Source organism: Microcebus murinus, chromosome 8 (genome assembly GCF_040939455.1).
Source record: "Microcebus murinus isolate Inina chromosome 8, M.murinus_Inina_mat1.0, whole genome shotgun sequence".
Classification (NCBI taxonomy): Eukaryota; Metazoa; Chordata; class Mammalia; order Primates; family Cheirogaleidae; genus Microcebus; species Microcebus murinus.
This window is the reverse complement of record NC_134111.1, coordinates 71,102,730-71,123,014: the sequence shown is the minus strand read 5'-3', so window position 1 is coordinate 71,123,014 and position 20,285 is coordinate 71,102,730. Positions and strand designations below refer to the sequence as shown.

General features: G+C 42.5%; 1 protein-coding gene and 1 long non-coding RNA gene across 6 annotated transcripts in view; both read left to right on the top strand.

Moving 5' to 3' along the window:
• The window catches only part of ANKRD44 (ankyrin repeat domain 44), a 286,791-nt gene that overhangs the window by 21,741 nt on the left and 244,765 nt on the right, over positions 1 to 20,285 (top strand). The window lies entirely within an intron of this gene.
• LOC142872371 (uncharacterized) overlaps positions 1 to 20,285 on the top strand; it is a 44,055-nt gene that overhangs the window by 19,361 nt on the left and 4,409 nt on the right. Inside the window, exon 1 of the long non-coding RNA XR_012920594.1 lies at positions 1 to 20,285. This exon is cut by the window's left edge and continues 19,361 nt beyond it. This is a non-coding gene — a long non-coding RNA (uncharacterized LOC142872371).

Below are 20,285 nucleotides of genomic sequence, written 5' to 3'. Positions count from 1 at the left end.
ATGTAATGGAGAATAGTTTGACTACTATTTCCTCTATTAAAGGAATATAGGCAAACATTTTTCCTTGGAATTGAAAATGTATGTGATATATTACCCTAAAAGCCTCCTAGTAATTTAAAACTGCTACTTTCTTGTTTATAACTTTACCTCATTTTCTTCCCAGCAGTGGAAGGGAAGTTTAAATCTCATTTAAATCTACAGTGAACTTTTCATATTATGAGGCCTGTTGGTAGGTGCTAGTGTCAGTGAAATCAGTTCTATCTAAAACTGCGTGAAATGATTCTGGCGTAAATATGGCAACTACAATGTCTACCATGTTTTCCAACTAAGTTTGTTTACTTGGAGGCTTTGGAGAAAGAAGATGGAAAGGCTTGTTGAGGAGCAGTTGCTGATGATGTTTGTGCATCTAGGATGCTGGACTGAGAAGTTCATAGTAACAGGCTGGTGTGAGGTGGGCAGCAATGTGTATTTAAGTGTCTGAGGATGACTCTGGCACAGTTGAGAGAGTTCCTGCCCAGGCTGTTTAAGTAGTTCTGATGTGTCATAGTGAGGACCTAGGGGTCTATGGCAGGCCTGAGGGCCCCCCTGGGATGTGGAGAGGTGAAACAGAGAGGACACATGTTGTTAGGAATTTTAGAAGGTTGGGTGGAAAAGAATTGAGCCAGCCCAACTTTTTACCTTTTTGACATTTGGAGGAGGTGAATATGAACCATTTGAAAGGGATTGAACAATAACTGGTATAGATGGTGGCTAATACTGTGCAAGTAGGTGAGTACTTCCACTGAGAGGAGAAGACAGAGGGATGGTCAGGAAAGGGACTACCAACTTTGGTAGGTGGAGAATATACCACAGGACTCTGCTTTTATGAATTAAAAATATAGCATCTTCTACATTATTACTTGGCAAGTTAACTGGTGGTATTTTATATATGTTTGGAAACTTTTAAAAAATAAATTTTTTAGAAGGAAAGAAAACATCATAGGAATGCTTTTCTAGAAGAGTATTTTTGTATCAGCTTCTAAGCTTCACTTAGATTCTCCCCAACCCACAAGATAGGCTAGTTTCTCTCGCCAGCACATGGAGACTGGTGAGGGAAGTCGATGACCACTGTCTCGGGATTTGTTACCCTTGTCCAACACAGGACAAGTGACACCATACTGTATTGGTTAAAATTTATTATAGTGAGGCCTGTTAAATTTTAAAAAGGCCATTATGATGAAATCCTCTAGGGACAAACAAAATGGAATGCAATCCATTTTTTGACCAATAAATATTTATTGAGTCCTGTAAAACTTTATACCAGTCTTTGGGCAGAGCCTCTGGATACATCTTTTAATACTCGTTCCACTGAAATTTCAGTATTAATCTCCATGTTTTTATGTAAAGCAATTCAAGTAAAACATTAATAAACAATTGCTAGCATGAAATGACTTTAAGTATAGCAAAAATTTTAATGTTTTCTTACAAAATAATTATATTCTTAATAGAAGCACAACTGTTGAAAGTGTCACAAATCAAGTACCTGAGTGACAACAATGAGCAAATAAATACATATTTTGATAATTTAAGAGGATAGTGTTTTACAAAAATTTAATGAAGTAATGAAATCATTGGGGGCCCTGTTACTAAAGTGGATTTTAAAATTTACATTTTCCCTCATTTTTTTAAACTTATTTTTTGTTTGCATATATATTGGGGGTACAAAGTACAATTTTGCTAGATTGATATATTGCATTGTGGTGGAGTCAGGGCTTTCGGTGCATCCATCACTGGAGCAATGCACACTGTACTCAAGCTACCTCCCATCATCCACTTTTTCCCTCTTGCAACCATATTTGCAGCAACAGAGGATCAATAAGGGGGGAAGTAAAGCTTGGGGACCACATTAGGCTTGAGTAGGTCAGGACAATGTCTGATGAGGGGTTCGGAGTTTGGTATGGAGGGTTTTCTAATATTGCACTGTTTTAAAGAGTAGCTCAATATTTTATTATTTAACTAGACAGCTGATACCAGATAGGGAGGGGCTGTATAGAAGAGTTAACACTGTTAATCTCTCTCTCTTTTCCCCTTTTGCAGCATCTATCTATGATGTGCTGATCCCCAGTTCACTGAAATATAGGGAGCATTATTGTTATCTTAGAGACGAGGTCTCGCTCTGTCACCCAGGCTGGAGCACAGTGGCGTGATCACTGCTCATGCCACCTTGAACTCCAGGGTTCAGGCTATTCTCCTGCCTCAGTCTCCCAAATAGCTGGGACTGCAGGCATGTGCCACCATGCCCAGCTAATTTTTAAAAAGTAAAAAAAAAATTTTTGTAGAGATAGGGTTGCCTAGGCTGATCTCGAACTCCTGGGCTCAAGCTATCCTCCTGCCTCAGCCTCCCGAAGTGCTGTTATTACAGGCGTGAGCCACCATGCCCAGCTGGGAACATCATTGTTGGAAATATTTTTATGAGGCGTATTGCAGCTTCTCCATGCTTTTTGTTCTTATGCCACCTTACGTTGTAAGTCTAGAGAGACAATGTTGCAAAGAGAACCAGGACTTAAGAATTTAACGTAAAGAGCATTCTAGTAGTGAAATACTGTTTTTTAAAATAAAGAAAAACAAAATCTTAGCAGGAGAGGCTTAGGTAGATGTTAATAGTAGTGAGATGGAATAAGGTCAGGGGAAAAGACTATGTTAGGAATTCATTGGTAACATGTGGCTTCAGTTGGTAAAATTCATGTGTTCGTTAGTGATGGGCCAACATGGGTTAGCTGGGTTTATCAAGTGGTAATGATATCCCTTGGCAGCTTTTACTTAAAACAATTTAAAAAATTTTTTTCTGTGTGCGGAGACAAAGTCTCGCTATGTCGCCCAAGCTGGTCTTGAACTCTAGGCCTCAAGTGATCCTTCTGCCTTGGCCTCCCAAAGTGCTGGGATTACAGGGATACGCCACCACACCCAGCCAGCAGCTTTTACTTTTTCACCAGTCAAATTCAGTAGTACCATTCCTAGCGCACCAAAATGTCATCAGTGAGGCTTATTAAGAGCAAGACTGCCGTCCAGCAGTTGCTCAAGGGTTACACGCTCCGCCCCTCTATCTCCACATAATTTGTCCTGACAAATCTTAAACCACAGAGTCAGCTCGAGATCTCTGTGTTTCTCTGTTAAGTTGGTGGTTCCAGCACAGGTAACTGGAAACAGATGTGCTGAGCGAAAACGCCACGATTTTTCTCGTTGCACTCTTGGTGATTTGGGGGTGGGGGAGTGAAACTGCCTTTTACAAACCTTTTCTGCTTTTGTTACATGCACAGTTTCCTGATCTCAGCGGTATTTGCGCATGTTCTCTCCAGATGCTTTCTAGTTTCTGGTAGGGATCTCCTCGGACTTCTGTGGAGAGGGGCCGCGGCCTCCTCCTCCTTTGTGCTGATCTTTCTCCTGTTGCCCGTTTCCTGTCTGCAGACTGCGCAGGGCCCTGCGGGACCCAAGGTGATTTTTTTTGACCTAGCAATCACCTCTTAGGATTTCTCTGTGAAATGCTCATTAAGCGTATTCGACAGCCCTAGGGACAGAGTGAGTTGGCAGTCCTGTCACATGCCTGGGCTCAAAGAGAGGGCAGTGACTGGACAGAAAGAAAGAGAAATAGGGTGGTTTAAAGACAGAAGCGTCTGAGAAATCCTAAGTCCCAGGGAGGACCAAATTCTTACAGGGATGATGGCTGAAGAATGATGGCAGCAAGGCTTTATAAGCATTCACTGCGTGAGGCCAACAGCGGGGAAGCTGGGACAAGACATTGCGCCCAGGAGGGTCACAGTCCAACTGGCGGCTGCAGGGGGGATATGGAAATAAGCACAAGGCAGGGCAGTCAATGGACGGTGCCAGCTGAGGACGCCCGTGGGAATCAGGGGAGAGAGCTTCTGGGCAGGCAGTTTCCGGAAAAGCGGCGGCTTTTTGCAGGACGTGGGATTTGAGCCGGGTTTAAATGCCTCCTGGCAGCACCAACTGGGAAGAGGGCATTTGGGGGCGGAGGTCAGCAAAGGAAGGGAGAAAAAGGAAGCCCTGCAGAGCGTCTCCAGGAACAGGGAGGCGAGCGGCGTGGCCGGAGGGTTCATGCAGGCAAGTGGGAGATTGGAGGGGGGAGAATGGACAGCACCCGAGAACCCGCTCAGGAGCCCGGGGTTCATCTTGTGACCGTGGGGACCCAAGGAAGGCTTTCGATCAGGGGTTGCGATGTGTGCAAAGTAGTGTTTTAGGACAAGTAGTCTAACCATGTAGAGAATCAATGGCTTATTTACTGCCTGGACTTTGTGATACTGTTTCTCAGGCCATCTTCCAGTTAGAGATGACTTTTTATTGGGCACAGGTGGGCTCCTGGCACTGTGTTAGGAACCGACGCTCACAGAGTTGTTAGTTAGGATAGGGAAACAGTCTATCACCGGCTTCTCTTAAATCCTCAGGGGCAATATTTCAGCAGTCTTTGAAATGCAGGCTGAGTGATGGATATGGGATCGACTCTTAAATACAGCACTGTTAAGCCCAGGCCTGCAATCATGTGGTTATGAAATATTACCCAGCCTGAAAGCATAAAAAAAAAAAAAACTCTCTTAGTCTGACCTACTCACAACACACGATATGGGAACCTAACCTTTGAAGGGATGTGGAAAAACTGGAGGACTGCTGACTGCACGAAATGCAAATGAGAATTCCATGTGCAGGGATTCTTCTTTCAGCTTTTGGTTATTTTCTTCTCTTGAATCTTTGCTCCGGGCCATACCACCTGTTTCTGCTCCAAATGTTTCCAAGGCCAAAGGTCTCTGCCTTGGAGACTTGAGGCACTTGCTTGCTCGTGACCTGAGAGAAGAGAAAAGGATGGAGGGGAAGAGAAGGTGGGCAGAGGGATCTTTTGGTCTTTTTGTCTAATAACAGCTGGGGCCACATGGCCTATGACATAGGGGTAAGGAGCCTCCATCTTTCCCTTTGTGGGGATAAAAATAAGTTGTGTATCTACCTGAATGCACATTCAGGATGCAGAATAAAAAACAGAATATGATGCATTTCATCTTTATTTCTACTCATTGTTGACTATTTCTGTATTAGAACACAGAAGCTTGGCACTTTGTAATTTAACAGCTAGTTAAACACCACTTAACCCCTTAGCACTTGCCAATTGCTTTTCTTCCCAGCATATTTCCATCCCCACCCTCCCTGCCAATACTGTCCTGATTGCTGTAGTCACTCACTATTAGGCTAATTTGCTGCCCTGGGAGACACTGTTAAGATGGCTCTCTGATTAGGTGGGAATTGATTAAGCGGAAACTGCTTCATTCTGTCGCTAGATCTGTGGAAGCAACGAGAGAGCTCCTAATTCTGAGCCTCCTTCCATTTTGCTGTTGTCTCAATTAAGTGACTTTCTATGGTTCGTGGCTCGTTAGCATCCGGGAGTCCTGAATGTCTGTTCTCATCCTACAGTCTTTGTAGCCATATGTGCATGATATCTGCTCAGAATTCCACACAATCCTGATGATTTCCTGTTGTCATTCTGAATGCTGGTGACAGTGCTAATAGCAAGATGGGAGCGAAGCTTTGGTTAGAAATCATACTTCTTGAAATTCCTTGAGACCTCTCCCATACCCCACCCTCCACCTCCCCCTTCCCTCTGGTCCAAGTCCTGAGTGTTAGCTGGATGGTTAAGACCTGTCCCCTGGGACTGAGGACCTGACTTTGAGGACTTCAGTGAAGTTACTTGGTTTCTTTAGGCCTCACTATCTTCTTCTGAATGGCAGGAATAGTATTTATCCCAGAGTGAGTTTTTATGGGGCTAATATAGCTAAAGGCTTCTGCAGTAATGCTCTCGTTGTTTTCTGGATTTTGACCCAATGAGCCCTCTGTAAGGCACCTCTTCTGGGTCAGCTTCTCCCTTTCCTGAATCCCAAAGAGATAGTACTTTGGTGGCATCTCTTTCTGGCATTTAACGATTATGTGCCATTTACTTTCCCCTTTTAGACTGTGAGCACCTCTAGGCTAGGGAATGGCTTGGGGCACCCTGTCTCTGCATACCTGTGTGTACCATGCCTGGATGGGCATCAGAATCACCTGGGAAGCTTTGAAAAAAAAAAACAGAGTCCTGAATTCTAGCCCCAGAGAACATCCTTGTGAGTCTGGTTGGAACCTGGGAACCTGGATTTTTTCATGGATGCCACAGGTGTTTCTGCTGTGGGTGGGCCTCAGACCCTAGTGTTAGAATGAATTCTGTAAGTCAGTGGTTTCCAAACCTATCAAACCCAACGTCCCCTTTAATATATTTTGTAACATCCTCTTTACTTCCTGAAATGAAACTCATAGATAATGGGAGGCACATACAATATTTTTTAAAAAGCCCATAAAACTCTAACTGTAATATAAAGGGGAAATAACATGGAAATAATTTATAATAAAGTAACACTTATTTCAATATGTGCACAGCTATATTGAAGACATAAGGAAATAGTTATATTTTTGCTCTTATAATAAATTAGTTTGGATTTATGAAATATTCAGCTGAATAGTATCAATTATATATTAGTACTCTTATATATAACTTTAGAGTATAAGGGCTAAATAAGTCTTTTCCTGTATGTCACTAAGAATATGACAACTATAAATGTAGGCCAATATAGGAGTGTTATAGAGATGACTCATTAATCATGAATGACATTGCTGTAAGAGTCATGATTTTTGGAGATGGTAAAAAAACTCTTTGAAAGAGTAAAGTTCTGAAAAAAAATACAGTACATCCTTCCTTTGATTTATAGGGTAATCAAATTCCTAAAAAATTTAGTATATTTAAAACCAAAGAAAATATTTTTGTGAAATGCAGAGTTAAGATCTAGACTCAGATAATTATATAAACCTTTTTTCTCTCCTGTGAAAGTCATGTGGGATGTGGGACAACCTGTCATCAAGAGGAATTTCTGGAGCATCTTAGGACTCTAGCAATCCTATGTTCCCTTCCCCAAATGCCAGTGGAGGCCCCCAATCATCGTAACAACCGGAAGCCCCCTACCCAGTTCCGAAGCCCCTCGGGGCAGGGCCGCCCCACTGAGAACCGCTGCTGTGGAGAAAGACTGATGTGCCAATAATCAGCACACAGCCCCCAGCAGGTTGCCTCCAACACAGGTGTTCTGCACATATTTGGTAAATAAAGAATAAACTATCAGACTTTGAATACTTGGGATAAATGGCACATATGCCAAAAGGAGTTTATGAGTGTGATTTTTTTTTTTCTCTAAACCAGGATTGGCTTTTGTTCTTCGTCACATTATAGAAACCGTGGGGTACTATGAACTGAAAAGGGCTTTGTTGCAGGTTGGGTTCTCTAGAAGCAGATGCTGAGATGGAATTTGGGGTGCAAGATGCTCATCAGGGACCAACACCCAGGAAGGGAAGAAGCAGGATTGGGAGAGGAAGAAGGTGAAAAGGCACCAGCCAACCTGGCAGGAAGCCCTGGAGTGAGTGTTTGCAGTCACGGGCTAGAATGGCTGGGCCTTTGCATCCGTGCCTCTCAGTCACCAGACTCAGGTTGTCACAAGCAGGGCAGGAAGGGTGTGCTCTCAGGCGAGGCGGCTGTCTGCAGCTGAGGCAGGTGCTGAAGGAGCTGGCAGCTGGAGGCAGTGTGCTCACCGTGCTCCCCACAGCTGGGCAGCCAGTGCTTCCTTGAAGGGAGATCTGGGCTGTTCATCTCGGTGACCACAGGCTTTCATATACATCCTCACTTGCGCCTGACAGCAACGCTGGGAGATAGGTGTAGTTATCATTCCCATTTTACAGGTGAGGAAACTGAAGCTTAGAGAATTTTCACTGACTTCCCCTGTTTACATACCTAACTAGTGTCTCAGTGAGAACACGAACCCAGGCCTTTCAAATTTCAGGTGCCCACATGGGCTTGATGATTCTCATTCATTCATTCATTCATTCATTCATTCTTTCATTCATTCATTCATTCACTCACTCACTGGTATTTGGTTGGTGTGAGGTGTATGCCCCATGCTACAGTGAGAGAACTGAGCTGCTAAAGCCTGTCTCATTCATACTGGGTTTTTTTTTGTGCTCGGTTGAGTAGCTTACAGGTAGATTAGCATGAGGTGGAAATATCTGAGTCCTTTTATTTACAGCTTTTATCGCTTGATCAGCTTAAGGAATTAATTTTTAAAATCTTTGAAGTGCCCAAGAACTGCTTGTTTATGATAAGATTTTTTCTTTTATTGGTTGCATCTAACACAGACAAAGACATTTGACTTAGGGCCCCTTGCAAAGAGTGCCTTGGACCTCCAAGACAGCACCGCACAGGCCCCAGCCAACTGGTGTTTGTGGGCGACCCAGCCGCAGCTGCTGCGGGAATCTGACACACGCCCGGTGAAGCAGGTGCTGCCAGGCGCTGGCCTATTCCGAATCCTGCACCCTCTTCCCCTCTCTTTACTGGACAGCTTCATTTTGGATGCTCAGTGGCCCACCGAAAAGGCTTTCAAACCGTTCCTAGGTGCCCCAGGGGAAACTGCTGTCTTTAATCAAAGACAATGTGTTTCTGCTACTGTGTATTAGAATCATTTTGGCTTTTTAACAAATCACATGGGAAATGACTGTGAGGCTCTGAGGCTAGCATAGGTGAGTCCAGTGGAACTTTTAGAATTGTGAGCCTTACTAACTCTGGCAGATGAAATAAACACCACATAAGCATCGCTCTTTGTATAATTTTAAAAATATTTTTGGGACCAGAATTCTTTTAAAATAAACAATTAAAAATATTACAAAATATGTGCTAACTGTAGAAATGAAATCTCCTGTCCCTGTCAGGGCTGCCACGCCTTTGAATCATCAGTATGAATAGTTGTATGTGTTTCTGCCTTACTGTTCTCTGTGCTTATTTGAACATACATAAATATATTGCTCACACATTATTTTCTCCCTTTTCAATGAAAACATGGCACTAGATATGGGTATGTTATAAATTGATGTGTCCATAAAACAATGGATTATGGACATCCCCCCCCAAGGTTAATACGTAGCTTCATAATATTTTATAGTATGGCTGTATGAGGATTTATTCAATCATTTTCCCTATGGATGGCATTCAGCTTGTTTCCAGCTTTTGTTATTAAAATGGTGCTGCTCCTGCAGCAGGAACCTGGGAGCTGAGGTGGGTAGGGAGACAAACAAGGGAGAGATGCTCCCAGCTATCCAGAACTTGACATTATAGTATAGGAGTTCATATAAACAGATAAAGCAGTTAGTAAAATAGGAGATAGCAGTTAGAGATAAGGACTATGAGAAAGAAAAAGCAACATGTTCTGGAGTAGAGGAAAGGCCTCTTTAAGGAGGCAAATTTAAGCTGAGACCACATGACTGGAGGAAACAGCCGGCCCCTCGGATATACCCTTTTGGACACCTGCAATAAGAACATTCCAGGTGAGGGAGGCCGGATTCTCATCCTGGGGCCACTCGCCATTGGAGTCTGCCAGATTGCCTTTTGCAAGAGTTGTCATAAAGCACTCCCCACCCAGCAGTGTCTCAGAGGCATTTTCTCTGCACCATCCTTAGCTGTAGGTGTTAATAAGCTTTAAAAATTTTGCCAATCTGATATGCGAGAAATGGATATTTCCCAGACACCTTTTTTATATGTTCATTGACCTTTTGCACCTTTCTGTTCCTTGAATTGCTTATTCATTTACTTTGCCACTAAAAAAAATTTGGGTTAACTGTGCTCCTCTGACGAGTTTGTAGGAGCCCTTTGTCTGTCAGAGTCTGTTGTCTCTTATATAGGGTTCTGGTGAGGACCCTTTTCCCCTTGCAGACTGCACACTTCTTGCAGATCTCACATAATGGAAGGGGCCAGGTAGCTCTCTGGGGTCTCTTTTATAAGGGCACTAGTCCCATTCATGAGGTTGGAGCCCTTATGACATAATCACCTCTCAAAGATCCCTACCTGCTACATGTGAATTTTTGGGGGAAGGGACATAAAGTTTTGGGAGGGACATAAAACACTCAGACTACAGCACCTCACTAAGAGAGTTTTTTTTTTTTTTTGGAGACAGGGCTGTGTCATCCAGGCTAGAGTGCAGTAAGAGAGTATTTTAAAACTCTCATTTGCAATTCATTAGTGGGTTGTGAATTTAATAGGCTATGATAAAATGGAACCAGGAATATAATTTTATATCACATGTAGTAAGGTAATGTCTTAGTCTGTTTGGGCTCCTTTAACAAAATACCTGAGACTGGATCATTTATAAACAACAGAAATTTATTGCTTGCAGTTCTGTAGGCTGGAAAGTTCAAGACCAAGGCACCAGCAGATTCAGTGTCTGGTGAGGGCCTGCTCTCTGCTTCGGAGCTGGCTCCTTACTGCTGAGTGCTCACAGTGGTGGAGGGGGTGGGCAGTTTCCCTCAGGCTTCTTTTATAAGGATACTAATCCCATTCCTGAAGGTTCTTCCCTTAGGACCTAATCATCTCTTAAATGCTCAAACTCTTAATGTCTAATGCTAATGTTTCATATGAATTAGGTTGGGGGGTGGGGTGGGACAGACATTCAGGTTATAGCAGGTAGATATCCTTTCATGAAACTTTTGTTAAAGCTGTGCATTCAGTCAGGACCAGCCTCATACTTTGTGGGATCTAATGCAAAACGAAAATGAAAACACTTGTTGAAAAATTCTTGAGAATTTCAAGGTGGCCACAGCAGAGCATTTAACTGAGAATGGGACCCTTCTGGGCACAGGGTCCTCTGCAGCCACACAGCCCATAGAGCCAGCCCTAGTGCATGGATGTGTATGACCTGGGTTGAGACATAAGGTTATTTTCTAAAGCCACTGTTCAGAGTATGCCAAGATCCACAAGAAGGGGTGGCTGGTTCCAAACCGTGTGCTTTCAGCCACTCCTTGCTCTGTTCCCCTGCACCTTGCCGGCCGGCTCCACCCATTCCGTTCTACTTGCCTGCGCCCACTTTCTGCCGTGTTGGTGCCCGGTTGGCTTTGCCCGGTTGACTTTGCCCGGCTCCAGGTTCCCCTTTCCCTGGCTTAGCAAGTCTGGAAACACCTGGGGGGCCCTTGGGGAATGGCTTGGGCACAGCTTACAACTAAATGCTAAGATTTCTTTTACCTCCAACCTAGAGGTCTCTCCTCTGCATTTAGTGTGCTATTTATTACTTCTTAGAAATTTCACTGGATGTCCCTTAAGGGCTTCAGACTCATTTTCTACCTTCCCTTTCCATCCCCCTCCCTCTTGTTCTTACTCCTGTATTCATCATGTCAGTTGGTGCCACTAATGTTTACCCAGTTGTCCAAGCTTAAAACTGTGGGGCTTGTTCTTTATTCTTCCCCACCTCCTCAGATCCCACGAGTTGCCAAGTCTTGTTGGTTTGGCCTCCTACATAATTGTTTTAGAATCTGTTCTCTCTTCCCCGAGTATAGCGTGGAGACTATACTGACTTCTTGGCGGGACATGCAAGGTGTTCACTTTGGTCCTCATCTGTATTCTCATCCACAACTCCTGGTCCCCTCTCCCCACAAACCCTGCTGCAGCCACACATCTGTTCCCCCAAGTTCTTGGGTTTCTCAACTGGGAGCAATAGCATCCCCTTCATCTCTGAGGACATTTGGAAATGTGGGGGACATTAGGTGTCATAATGATTGGGAGCTCCTGCCAGCAATTAGTGGGTGGCATCTGAGAGGGCAAGTATCTTGCAGTGTGTGGGATGGTCTTTCAGACATGGAAGTGTCCCACCCAGAACGCAGGTAGCTATCCTGCTAAGAAATAGAACGTGTTGTTTCATGCCTCTGTCCTTTGCTATCCCCTTTGTCTGGGATGTCCTTCTTCAACCTTGTCTCCCTGGGGGAACTCCTACATATTTTTTGAGTCCCAGCTTGAAAATGCCACCTTCTCTCTGAAGCCCCTTGCGCCCTTTTTTCACACTGAGGTTAATTTGTTCCCCCACTTTGTTCCAGGGTTCTTGTACCTTCAGGGGGTCACTTTGAGTGTGTCTTTCCCTGCAGAAGAGCTGATCTTATTCAGCTTTGTACTCCCTGCACCTAGCATGGTGTGACAGGTAGAGAGTGGCCAATGAGCTAAAGAGGGTGGCATGTCTGAGATAAATGACACCGATAGTTTTTCAGCTGTGCAGCTCTTGGATTAGGCTTTCCTTGTTATACTTGAATTCTTTCTTCTCCTTCCTCCCCTCACCCGCCGCCTTTTCCTTTCTCAATTGCAGCCTCCCTAATGCTGGCATGCGCTTCTCCATTACTCCAGATTGGCTATCTTCCATGGTTCCAGTCATCTGCAGTTCCTCGAGGCATCTAAGAATTGAAATAGATCTTGGCCATCTTTGCTCCCGAGGTGTGATTGCAGTAGTTACAGCTCCCGTTTCCAAGGCAACAGCCTTCTGGTTATGAGTAGAGTGCTTTTCTCAGTGCATCTCCATTAGGAGAGCGGAGTCTTACTGCTCGCATCTCCATATTCAAACTTTCCTTGCTTTATTGCTTATTTATAAAAGGCCAGTTTACATTGGAACAGGGCAGAGATAAAATATGACTCTGCTCTGGCAGTTGAAAAACTTTACTGAAGCATGCTATACATCCAGAAGACAGCACATATAATAAGTATATATCTTCATAAACACATTGTGTAAGTAGCACCCAGATCAAGAAATAGCACATTACCAGTACCCCAAAGCTTAATGGTTTTTCATGGACATGTTGGATTTTTTTTCTAATATGCATTTCTTGTTTTATCTGAGAATCGCATTTCTTTCCCAAACTGGTCTTAAGCTAAGATTCCTCGAGATAGGTCCTGATTGAAGACCCCTGGGCAATCAATACACAGATTAGATAGGTAGATTTAGATCATTACTATTTAAAATACCATTGAAAAATGCCATTCCCATGTTAGGGAGGTGTCCTGTGGATCCTCCAGTCTGATGGAGTCTCCACTGTGTTGTTTGAACGCAGGGCATGCCGGGATGGCCTTAGTCCAGGCTATTCCTCAAGGCCCTGTAAATCTATGCATGCAAACACATGGTCCTCTCCCTACCCCGTCCCCCCCCCTGCCTTTTTTCTTAAAACCACTGCTTCCTGTGTATCAGTTGGTGCAAGTAGGGATTTTGGAATCAGATTATTCCAGAGCGAATCCCACCTCTGTCAACTGCACTGTGTAACTAGATACAGTTCCTTTCACCTCTCTGGGTCTTAATTTCCTCACCTATAATACATACTTCTCTTGCAGACTTAAAGTGAGGAATAAATGAGATAATGAATGTGAAAAATACTAGCATTGTGCTTGGTTCACAGAAAGTCACAATAAATGATAGTTTCTCTCTTTTCTCACCTAGAGTTGAAAATTGCCAGAGCCTTCATCACATTGTTTCTGGATTCCCCTTTTGTCCCCTACGTGATCTCTTTGCCTTCTACTTCCTCCCCTCCTCCCCCGTTCATCTCGAATGCTGGTCCCTCCAGATTAGCTTCCTCAGCCACTACTTCCACCTTCGCTATTCCCTTCTCCAAAAGATGAATAGATTTTCATGGCACATGCGCTAAGGCCTGGCGTGGAAGGGCTTCCTGGGTTGGCTGCAAAGCTTCTGGCTTATCCTGCTGAGCTGCGTCTCCAGCTGGCCATTTGTCTCCTTGGTGTGCCTGTGCACTCACCTAGCAGCCAGGCTCTCTCACTGCTTAGCCATGCGGGCATTTCAGACACACAGACCCCCTCGCTCGTCTTGCTGTGATGCCCTTAGACCATGGTGGAGGAGGTAGTTGGCTCCCTCTGCCCTTCTCTTCCTGTCATAAAGCCTGTGCTGGCTCCTCAGCCTCGCCACTATCTGAGACATTCGACCCCTCTCCGGAGAGCTCATTCTGGCTCTGAGGATTTAAGGAGCACCAACCCAACCCTGGGACTCTGTGTCCAGTCTGGTGCTTTGTGCTCCATATCGGGAAATTGGGCTCTGGCTTTGTTCCCAAGTTGTCCTTCCTACCTGGCCCCTGATTCTGGTGACTCTCTCAGTTCCTGCCTTGGGGGCTCTCCTGGGCCCCCACAACCTCTGGAACGGCTCTCTCACTCAGAAACTCGGCACAGGCAGGCAGCCCTACCTGTGTTCCTGGTGCCTTGTCTTGGACACCCATACTCTGGCCCTGGCCAGCTGCTTACTTAGATAACTAGTTATAATAGAACTATAATGGAACTAAGATAACTTAGTTCCCAGGGGCCATACTTCTAATGGACTAATCGCCTCTTAGCCCCAGGGCCTGTCATCTCAGCGAGTTTATTCTCTACACTCTCTTGGAACGTGGCCCTCTGGCCTCTGAACTGTCCAGAACACAGTGGAGAATCAGGAAGCATTAGAAACACAGTTATGATCAGCCAAAAATAGGCCTTGCAAACTCTAAAAATCACATTCTTTATTCTTAGGAGTAAGCCTCAGGCCATCACTTACAGCCCTGTGCTCTTACTTTAGACACAAGGCTGATAAGTTGTGGCTAATTGGCTTTTAAGTGCACCATAAATCAGAAACAGCCAATTACAGGCAGTACTTTTACAATAGGGAAAAGAGAGAAATGACAACCTAATAGAAAGGGAAGGGTGGGAAAAGTGATAAACCCATAGAGGAGCTGAAAAATTACACACAAAAAAAATCTGGAGTGATTTAGTATTTTAAAAGACACCAAGAGCCTTTTTGAAATATAGGATGTTCACAATGCTGACCCTCAGCCATCTGCAAAATGTGTGATTAAGGTCTTTATAATCTTTTCAAGAAGGCAAGGAAGAGTGCTACTCTACATTTTAAGATTTCTAACTAAAATGGCAAAATAAAAAGCATTTCCACATTCAGGCTACACCTTCATTGATCCATTCATCTAATAGTTATTGAATGCCTACTCTACCCCAGGCGTTGTTCTAGGTGTTGAGAATATATTAGGGAGCAAAACAGACAAAAATCTCTGCTCTTTTGGAGATTAATCTAGAAGACTAGAATAAGTAATTCTCCATGACCTGAGAGGGTCAAGATTTTTCCCTTTATTATTTTTAATAGACTATATAGGAAGCTTTTCTATGCTGTGAATAGATTAAATGAAAGAGATTATTTCTAAGACTTTCAAAACTGACTCTATGAATGTCATCCACCATAATGAACGTCTCTGAGGAGCTTGCCTTACTTTGGCTTTTTGCTTTTCATCATAGCAGCAAGCAGGAAGTGTGGTTTGCTTTTTGCTAGTGGAGACATGGCAGAATAGAAAGGTGTAGTAACTTGCCTGAGGTTATACCCGGGTTAGTGACACTCTTGAATTCCCATACCTGAAGATTTCTCATTTACAAGTTCAAGTCCCTTTGTTAGGGACTGCTATTTTTTTTAATTCATTTTGTATAAAGAAAAAGCTCAAATGTTAAATATAAAAGGTAAAAATAGAATGATTTAATGTTTATGTAATCAGTCCTAAAATGAATTCCTCATCCGTGGACTTGAGACTTGCTTGTATATTAGTGGCTTAACCGGTTCTCTTAAGGATGTGATTTCAACTGTAATTTTCCATTTTTTCTCCTTTTTCTCTGGCATACTTATAGAAAGCTCTTAGCTGTTATTTGAGGCTTTCTAAAAATTATCAAAATGAAATAGCTGCTGAGCTTTTATTTTGGTCCTTAATCAGAAAGGACTGGAAATGATGGTGTTTGGTGGAGAATTCTTTAGATAGTCACCTCCAGGTGATCCTCTGAAAGACTGTGGGTTCAGCCTGGCCAGGTAGCTAGCACCCCTGAGATAGCTTCCATTCGTCTGAGCCATCACTTTGCCATTAAAGCACAAAGCCTTCATGTATGGCTTTCTACTTACCTGGTATACAGTTTGTGACTTTCTGCTTGGAGAGTGAGCATTTGATTTATTATTTTTTACTGAAGGTAATTTTTCTATAGGGATATGTCATATGCTTTAAATTTTAGCCCTTGGAAGATATGATAAAACACTTTTACTACTGGATTTCAATTTGTGAAGACATAGGTTGCTCAGATTGGAACTCTTATGTTATACTGCTAATAAGGCCAAAGAGTTGAAATATTATAAAAACCCTTTCTTTTATCTTTTTAATGTTATGGAATTCTGTGCTCTTTCAAGTGCTAAAGGAAAGTGACACCCATTGGTTTGTGGTATTTTTGTGGCAATATTTAATATGCTGTGGTCATAAATGGTCTCAATTATAATATTCTCTGCATATGAGAAATCCTACACTTAGGAGTTAAAGAATCACAAAACAAAACACTCAGTCATTTTTATTAGACAAGGCTGAGGCAGTAAAGGAAAAAAAAAAAAAAGCCCAAGCTTTCATTTTTAAAAAGCTTTTACTTAAGGAAATGCATTAGCATTTCTCTGACTAAAATAAGAAAAAACTACCTGGCATGTGGAATGGGTTAGTGATGTGTTTGCTGTTATTTGGATTTTTGGCTAGAATGTGATTGGGGGTTGGTGTTGGGCAGAGTGTTCTGTGAAGACTGAATCCTGCAGGAAGCTCATGGGCATTCTCAGGGTGCCCAAGATGTTTTGGCTGCTGACTCTTCCATCATTCTTGTCAGGGAGCCAATTATCATTTTCATTTTGTAAATGGCAATGGCGATTATAAAATTGAGAAAGTTTAGTGTCTTTTAAAAGTAAGCTGTGTGATTTTTGAAGAACCTATGAAATCCAACCTGGTAACATTGACCTAGTATTTAGTCCATTTTGTCCAGATGTGGAGTCAAGGGTTTTGAATTATTGAATTTGAAAAATGTTATTTTCTCATCATTCTCAGAAGTCTGGGAGAGGTGAAAGTAAGGTTCCTATTTTATAAATGAGGTGAAGGATTCCAGTGCCCAGGAATATCCTACCATCCCTTTGCCAGATGGGTGCTAGAGCAGAAGGCTTTCTCCTTCTGTAAGGATGCCCTGAGTCAAAGGTGGGAAAGCTGTCCCTTGTTATGAATTGGTTATTGCAGTTCTGATTACAGGAATTGTGAAAATTGATACTAGAAACTTAAAAAAAGATAATGCTAACATTCAACTAACATCAAACCTCGACAATGCATGCTAAAAACATGATGGGAAATTCCCTGCCAGAAATCCAGGGTGTTTTCTGTTTAAGGAAAGGCTATCAAAACAAAAGATAGGAAAAAAACAATACAAAAAAAAAAAAAAAGATAGCTGTTGAATTCAAAGTGCTTCAAGAGATGTATTAGTTAGAATGCTGATTTGGTCAAAATAACAATATAGAAGTTTATTTTACTCTCATCTGTGATGTCTAAACATAAACAGACCACGGCTGAGAAGATGACTCTGTGATGCTGGGAATAAAGTTTTCTTCTCTCTTATTACTATGCCCTCTCTATCACATAGCTTCTATCTTACTGCTAGGATGGTTGCTCCACTTTCTATCACCATGGGTAAAGGAAGTAGGAAATGGGAGGGAAGCCTCTTATTCTTTCTTTTTTTTAAATAGAAGAGATCTCACTATTTTGCCCTGGCTGGTCTTGAACTCCTGGGCTCAAGTGATCCTCCCTTGCTTCAGCCTCTTGTGTAGCCGGGACTACACTTTGCCCAGCTTTTCGCCCCCTTTCCTAAGAGCATGCCCTGGAAGTTGCAAACATCATGTGGCTCATATCACTTGGCCAGAACCAGTCACATGACTGCTTATTTGTAAGGGAGGCTGGGAAATGTCATCTTTAGGTGGCAGCCATGTGCCCAGCTGAGACTATAGAGGAAAGGAAGAATGGGTATTGGGGAGACAACTAGGAGCCTGTGCTCCACAAGAATAGTAATAATATGCCATGCAGTGTGGCTGTACTGCTGTGGTTTCTAGACAAATTCAAACTTGACACCACAAGTCAAGAGGCATAATTATTATTCACAGACAACATTAGACCATATCATGCAATGTTTATATCTTAATGTATCGTTTAGATATCCATGTTAGGAAAGTAAATTTTGGATGTATTGTCATTCTTAAGTTAAAAGTGATTGTACTTTATAAAAACATTCTGTGGGAAGAATGAACTCATTTTGTTAGGTTGAAATTTTCACTAGCATTTCTGTTAGCAAAAATCCATATGCATTAAAACGAGAAAAGGCTTCAGAAAGGGCAACCCCTAGGGAGTAGGTCAACATATTTCATTCTGGATGGGAATTTGATTCTGGAATTGTCAGTGGTCGGAAATTAGAGTTCATTTTATGATGCTGATTCTAGGCATGGAGCCAAAACACTATAATCTCATTTATAACTTCCCCCACCCCTGTGGGTAATCATATTAACAAATAATTTTGGGGCCTGGGTTCTAAAATAATTTTATTAAAATAAAGAGATGTTACTTGTTTCTCTATAAGAAGATAGTGCCAGAAAGCTCTGCCATTTATTCTTTCTGGCTACTTCCTGTCTGGATTTTGTTTATTGCTCTCTGCCCAGAGTGCTCTATCTGAGGGAACTACTGTATGGCCAGGAAGATTTCTTTGTGTAAAAATGTGTGAATATTTTGTTCTGGTTGGTAGGAAGTAAGCTGTCTCTGATATTCAGATTCTTGTTTCAAAGTCTAGCACACACTATACATTATAGATTTTTAGTTGAGATTTCTAGCTGTGTGTGCATTTGTATTTTGCCCTCAGTTTTTTCTTATCCATCACACACCCAGAAAAGGTGATTTTGATGTCTGAGTTTTTTCAGATTCTATTTTCTTCATAAGAGTGAACTAGACTTGTAGTCTATCTCTTCTGGCCATCACTGAAGAGGTAACAGGCCCTGTCTCTTGTTTATGTTCTTGTTGGCTTAGTAGTATAGTATCTCAAGCACCATTCTGGGTTTTCGTTTAGCAATGAAAAGTCTCAGATTCACTGGGGTCCCTCATTATCACTCCTCCTTAAACACTCTTCAGAAGACTGGGTAGTAATAACAGCTACTACAGAAGAGACAGGGTGTACAGAGTCTTCAAAGCTTCCTCTTTGGCATAGAGACTTAGGTTTTTAGAAAAGAAGAAGGAATTTTTTAAAGGAAAGATTGTCTGTCTTTTTTGTTTGGCAAGAAAGCTTTTGATGAATTTCTTTTAAAGAAACATTGGTTTGGGTCTCTGTTTCTAGGAAAAGTGCCATCACCATCTTTCAGGTGAGGCCACTGAGATGAGTGATTTTGCTCTAGGTCATTCATATAGGGCAGTATGGCCTGTTTCCTTTACTGGACCACATTCTTTTCAATGAGTTATAGCAAGAGACTCTCTATGTAGAGAGGAGCAAAGGGTGATCATATGCTCCAGGAGATGATTTAGGACTTTAGATAAAGCCAGGAGCTAGAGAAGGCAGACTCCCCCCATGGCAAGTCCTTCCTGCAGGGCCGTGCCCTATTCCTCATGGTATCTGCTGCGCCAGCTCCACACCTGGCCCACAGCAGTCTGCAGCATTTGCTTGTTTCGCTGCTAAATTTAATGACTTGAAGATTTAATGCCTTTAATGAATTGAAGAACAGTTTAACAAAGAAAAAAGAAGACAATATATTTGAAAGTGAAATTTTCTCAGGCAGCCTAAGGAAGGTTGGATCAGCTTAGATGGAGAAATGGAAAGAGATATAATCTGCAGGAGTTTGGAAAATCATAATGGGCTAGAGAAGAGGAACCCAGACCTAGGGAATTTAAACAAGAGCTGTCTTAAAACTGTATTTTTAACTCCCAGATTTTTTAAGTGCCTGTATTTGGTCTTGCTGCTTAGGTTTATGAAGTTATTTTGAAGGTTGGAGCTGTTGCTGTTTTGTTCTCAAAAGTGTAGCTCTGTCTGGGGGTGGGACGGGAGAACGCAGATGCGCATGCGCGAGCAGGAGCCTGTTGCTGTCAGGCCTCTGATAGGGTCTGTGACGCTGGACCCTAAGAACCAAACTCACCAGAGCCCTGGGACCATCGTGCCTTTTATTCACAGAGCTCGTTAATCTTCTTGGACAATAAAAACTTAAATTATTGGCTTTGTAGGAAGACTGTACTTTAAGGCTGCTTTTTCTAGTGTTTGAGAACCTGGAAGGAAACTTTTGGAGCTATCTTTATGCTCAGGCCCCAAGGTTTTGGTACCTGGTTGAGACCAAAGTCATGGAAACTTTGGTTTCTTAGTTTTAGTATATTGAAAGTTCTTCTTCAGAACTCCGAGAGAGAGCATTTCATGAGTATTGAGAGTGGTGATTACGTTTCTATCCTGCAGAAAAGGATACTGAAACAAAACAAGAAGACATATTTTGAAACACCATTTCAAAGGAAAATGGAACATTCACTACTCATTAGGGAAATGCCAATCAAAATAAAAAAATGAG